Here is a 6,047-nt window from a genome sequence, read left to right on the forward strand (position 1 = left end):
TTAGAACAAATTTTGAAGTATTCCATCCCTTTTTATCCTTCAGAACAGCTTTAGTAGAATATTATTTCCTCTTTAAACATTTGATAGAATTCCCCTCAGAAGCCATCTGGCCCTGGAATTTTGCGTCGTGGCAGGTTTTTGATAACTGCTTCAATTTCCTTGTTGGTTATTGGCCTTTCAGGTTTTCTATTTCGTTTTGTTCTAGTTTTGGTCATTTGTGATTTTTCCAGAAATGCATCCATTTCTTCTAGATTGCCTAATTTATTGGCTTATAGCTGCTCATAAAATGTTTTTTAAAATCATTTGTATTTCCTTGGTATGGTTCTGATCCCTCCTCTTTCATTTGTGATTTTATTACCTTGAGGGTTTTTTTTTTCTCTTTAATAAGGCTGGCTAAGGGTTTATCTATCTTATTAATTCTTTCAAAGAACCAACTCCTGTTCTTCTTTTTTTATCTGTTCTGCAGTTCTTCTGGTCTCTGTTTCATTGAGTTCTGCTTGAATCTTTATTATCTCCCCTCTTCTGCTTGGTGTAGGCTTTATGTGCTGTTCTTTCTCCAGTTCATTTAGGTGCAAGTTTAGCTTGTGTATTTGAGTTATTTCCAGTTTTTTGAAGGAGACTTGTATTGAGATGTATTTCCTTCTTGGGACCTCTTTGCTGTATCCCAGATTTTTTGAATGGTTGTATCTGCATTTTCATTAGTTTCCCTGAATCCATAGATTCTTCTCTAATTTCCTGGTTGACCCATTCATCTTTTAGTAGGATGCTCTTTAACCTCCATGTGTTTGAATTTCTTCCAAATTTCTTCTTATGACTGAGTTCTAGTTTCAAAGCATTGTGGTCTGAAAATATGCAGGGGGGCAATCCTATCTTTTGGTATCGGTTGAGACCTCATTTGTGACCTAGTGTGTGGTCTATTCTGGAGAAAGTTCCATGTGCACTTGGGAAGAATGTGTATTCAGTTGTGTTCAGTTAGAAAGCTCTGTAAACATCTGTGAAATCCATCTGGTCCAGTGTATAATTTAAGGCCCTTGTTTCTTTGGTGATGTCATGCTTAGAAGATCTGATATTTACTGACAAGGACTGTGTTGAAGTCTCCTACTATTAGTGTATTATTTTATTTTTTTCTTCCTCTACTTATTGAATTAAAATTTATTTCAAAAGGTAAAGTTTATATATCCTTTGAATAAATAAGAAGTCAAAAATTTTAGAATTAAGTAATAAGTCTTCAACATTATAAAGCCATATATAGCAGTAATTAAAGTAGTGGTAATGTCACAGAAAATGATAAAAATGTCACAGAATTCAAATCACAACTTGGATTCTCAATGATTCAAGTGTCTTATCTTACACAATAAGAGTTTGGTCAATTTTAAGATAAACTTCCTCCAGATATGCTGTCCTCAAGTCCTCTAATCTTGTGGTCCATCAGCTCACACAATGGGATAGTTGGTTGCTGTGGCAATTCTACAATGGTTGTTCTGGTCTTAGGCCATTTTTATATAGCCATTCCAGCCCCATTCTGGACCCCAACTGTTCTTGATAATCCAAAATTTATTATTTGAGTCTGTTCCTACAAAGCCATAGCCAGCCACCCGAACACCATGATCTAGATCTTTGCAGCTGCAGTCTGGATCAAATTAAATGCCTGCTTTGTAGAACTGGAAATGCCTGCATCAGTAGCAACAGAGATGGGCCCTAGAGTTGCCACTGCCTTCATTAGGGTCTTTTCCCATTGAGGGAGGTCCATGAAGCCAGTGTCATTGGCAGCAGAACACTCAGTCTTGTAGTTACAGGTCTCTATGTCCTTTCCAAGATATGGATAAGATTCCTCTGAATCCAGGCCTCCATTGTCTTTAACATGATGAAAGGTGTTATCCATCAGGCCACCACTGCAGCCCTCATTGCCTTGAGCCTTAGAGCAGTCCACCAGGTTCTGCTCACTCAGTGGCACAAGTTTGCCTGTTTTCCGGAACATCTGTCTTTTGAGGGCACCAGTTGCACTAAAAGTCCAACAAGAACCACACTGACTCTGATTCTGCACAGGAGTTACGTAGCCTTTCTCTCTCCAGTCCACAGATTTGGGGATCTCAGCAAAGATAGGTTCTTGGAACACTTTCCCTTTCTTGTGCTTCTGGTTTTGAAAGTCATTCATCACCTGCCTGAATTCTTCATTGGTCATGTCACCAAAGGTATTCATCGCCATTGTGAAGCCATGTTTCCCTTGGCTATATTCTCAATTATGCAGTTCAATCATTTTCATATTCTCCCACACTGCTCTCCTCTATCCTTCTTCATTCATGCCATATAATCTGTGCATTGCCTTCCACTGGTACCATTATGCATTTAAGCTTTCATCGAGTTTTGGAGCTGCTGAGGCTATTCACAAGCAAAGGGCAGTCAAGAAGAGTGAACAATTCATGTTTCAAAAACCTGCGGCATCCACAGCTGCGCAGGTGCACCCCACGGATCGCCAAGGCCCATGAGTCTAGTGTATTATTCTCTAAGTATCTCTTTACTTTGGTTATTAATTGATATACTTGGCATTATTAATTGATATACTTGGCATCTCCCACATTAAGAGCATACATATTCATGATTGGTAGGTCTTCTTGCTGGATTGATCCTTTAAGTATGATATAGTGTCTGTCTTCATCTCTTACTACAGTCTTTGGGATAAACTTTAATTGATCTGATTTGAGGATTGCTACCCCAGCTTTCCTTTGAGGAGCATCTGAATGGTAGATGGTTTCCACTCCTTCATTTACAGGCTGGAAGTGTCCTTAGGTCTAAAATGAGTCTTTTGTAAGACAGAAAATAGATGGGACTTTCTTTTTTATCCAGTCTGATACCCTGTGTCTTTTGATGGGATCATTTAGCCCATTCACATTCAGAGTAACTATTGAAAGATATGAATTTATAGTGTTATCGTAATACCTATTCTGTCCCTGTTTTTGTGGATTATTTCCTTGAGCTCCCTCTTTCTTTTACAGGGTCCCCTTTAATATTTATTGTAGAGATGGTTTGGTGGTCACATAGTCTTTCAGTTTCTGCCTATTCTGGAAGCTCTTTTTCTCTCCTATTCTGAATGAAAGTCTTCTTATTTAGGACCCTGAATATATCCTGCCAGCCCTTTCTGGCCTCACCGGTCTCTGTGGAGAGGTCTGCTGTTAATCTGGTATTTCTCCCCATATAAATTAAGAATCTCTTGTCTCATGCTGCATTAAGAACTTTCTCTTAAATGTTTGGGAAAAATCAGAAAGGGAGACAGGACATAAGAACTCCTAACTCTAAAATAAATTTATTATCAAAAAAAGAATTTTCTCTTAATCTTTGAAATTTGCAAGCTTCACTATTAAATGTGAGGTGTTGAATGGTTTGTATTGATTGGGGTGGGGGGGAATCTCTAACTCTTGGATCTGAATGCTTGTTTCCCTCCCCAAATTAGGGAAGTTCTCAACTATGGTTTGTTCAAATATACTTTGTGGTCCTGGGATCCCTGGGTGGCGCAGTGGTTTGGCGCTTGCCTTTGGCCCAGGGCGCGATACTGGAGACCCGGGATCAAATCCCACATCAGGCTCCCGGTGCATGGAGCCTGCTTCTCCCTCTGCCTATGTCTCTGCCTCTCTCTCTCTCTGTGTGACTATCATAAATAAATAAAAATTAAAAAAAAAATTTTATACTTTGTGGTCCTATCTATCTCTCAGTCTCTTCTGGAGTCAAATTATATGTAAATTCTTCCTTATCAAGCTATCATTTATTTCCCTAACCCTTTCTTCATTGGCTCTTAATTGTTTTTCTCTTTTTTCCTCAGCTTTCTTCCTTACCATCAACTTGTCTTCTATGTCACCCATTCTCTCTTCCACCTCATTAACCCTAGCAGTTAGGAAATCCAGTTTGGATTGCATCTCATTTAATCTCTTTTTAATTTAGGCCTGATTAGATCTCACTTCTGCAATAACAAAGTCTCTAGAGTCCTTTAGGCTTTTTTCCAGAGCCATCTGTAGCTTTGTATTTGTACTTCTGAATTGACTTTTTGACATTGGATTTAAATCCAAATTCTGTAACTCTGTTATTGGTTCTTTCTTTTTTGGTGAATTCTTCCTTCTAGTTACTTTATCCAGTGCAGAGTGGCTGTATGAGTGGGTTGAAACAAAAATATCAACCACACCCTAAGTAAAATATACCCTAGATGATTCCGAAGAGGTCAGAGACCATAAATAAATAAATAAATAAATAAATAAATAAATAAAACAGAACAACATAAAACAAAAGGATCACTAAAGTGAAAAACAAATTTTAAAACAAATTAGTAAAAATAAAGGGCCAAAAACCACAGAGAATAAGAAAAAGAAAGTAAAAAAGAGAAAAAAGGGGGGGGGGCGGGGGATGGTGGTGGTGAATAAATGATAGTGGAGATAATGTAGTCTACCTGAGGGGTCCTAGAGGGTATTCCTCTTGGTTTTGAGTGTATTTTGTTCTGTATGTTAGAGGATGCTCTATCCTAAATTTATATATACCATCAATACTTATTTAAAGCCCCAACTTTGAACACCAAAACAAGATAAAAGAGGGGGGCGCAGAATGGGAAGGAAGAGAGAATATAATCTCACAGAATGAATCAGCACATTATTCCACTTGTTTCTGGGTGTATGTTGACGTGTGTTAAAAGGTATTAACTTACACCATTGTAAAACAAAACGAGGCAGAATAAACAAGAAACAAAAACCCATAACTCATATATCTCCCAAAATTAAATTATGTTGAAGGGAATCCAGAAGTGAAAAATACATCTAAGACATATAATTGTAGAAATATGAAAGTCAAAAAGGAAAAAACTTAAAAATGAAGAGGTGGTAAAATATTATAGTTAAGGTGGGAAAAGAGAAAAAATACTGGAAATTTTTAGTCTAATATGAAAATGAGTCATAATGGAAAAGGGGGGGAAAAGGGGCCCTCTAGTTCTAGATTCTATTTTCCCTTGATTTTCCCTCAGTCATGGAGATTTCAGTGCTGCTTGGTCAATAAACTTGCTCTTCCCCAGTTCTTCCAGCTGGTCTCCTGGGGGAGGGGCCTGCTGTGCTGATTCTCAGGTGTCTGTGCCTGGGGGAGATGCCCCATCCCCTGCCAGGTGCCGGGCTGAGTGAGAGCTGTGCTCCTCGGAGTGCCCCTCCCCACTTTATTCTTATTTATTTATTTAGCCTTTCTATCTTTTAGAAAGCCAAAACTTTTCTCTCTGTAGCATACCAGCTATTCTCTCTTTGAATCTCAGGTCGAATAAGTAGGTGTTCAGGATGTTTTGAAATTTATCTAGGTAAGTTTGTCAGGCCAGGTGAGTTGAGGGCCCCAACTCTTCCACCATCTTGCTCTTCCCTCCTCTCTCACAGGTACTTAAACATGGATTAAATTGAAGAATTTTTGGAATTTTCAGAGTGGCAGTGCAAAGACTATTTGGATTAATTAGAAGATAGTTAATCAAAAAATAGCATAGACAAGTTCCTTTTCAAATGAGGAAAGAAAGCTAATGTGAACCTAGAGGACTAACATGGTTATCCTTCACAGCATAATAATAATAAGCCCAGTCCACCTAGAAGAGGTGTAAGGACTTACCCTGTCTTTATTGCAACTTTTAATAGCTTCAAGTTCAATGTAGGAGTTAAGACATATTATACTACAGTAAATCTTGTCAAATATCTCAAAATTGGGAAAAAAAAGAAAAGAAGTTTTGTGGATATGGAAAGAAATGTTAAGTTCTCCTACCATTTTGGTATTTTTTAAAACATATGTGTCCAAAGCAATAGCTTTATGTGACATATTGGATACCTTTAATGAAACATAATATGTATAGAATCATTTATTTGAGGAACTTTCTGAGTTTTTTCAGGATGATAATTTAGCACAATGTGGAACAAACTTGCTCAGAAACTTTACACAAGTAGATCTTTTGCAAAAGCATACGGTAAACTTTAGTGGTTTATTTGACAATTATTGAGTAGTATCCCATGTGATTTTCATAAATCTTCTTAACAATAACAGTTTTTTTAAAA

The 6,047-nt window shown here is 37.6% G+C and overlaps 1 pseudogene; it reads right to left on the reverse strand.

The window, feature by feature from the left end:
* Positions 1-384: 384 nt before the first annotated feature.
* Positions 385-2,454, reverse strand: LOC140596674 (procathepsin L pseudogene; annotated as a pseudogene).
* Positions 2,455-6,047: the final 3,593 nt, after the last annotated feature.

The sequence above is a fragment of the Vulpes vulpes genome, unplaced genomic scaffold, assembly GCF_048418805.1.
Source record: "Vulpes vulpes isolate BD-2025 unplaced genomic scaffold, VulVul3 Bu000000679, whole genome shotgun sequence".
NCBI classification, from domain to species: Eukaryota; Metazoa; Chordata; class Mammalia; order Carnivora; family Canidae; genus Vulpes; species Vulpes vulpes.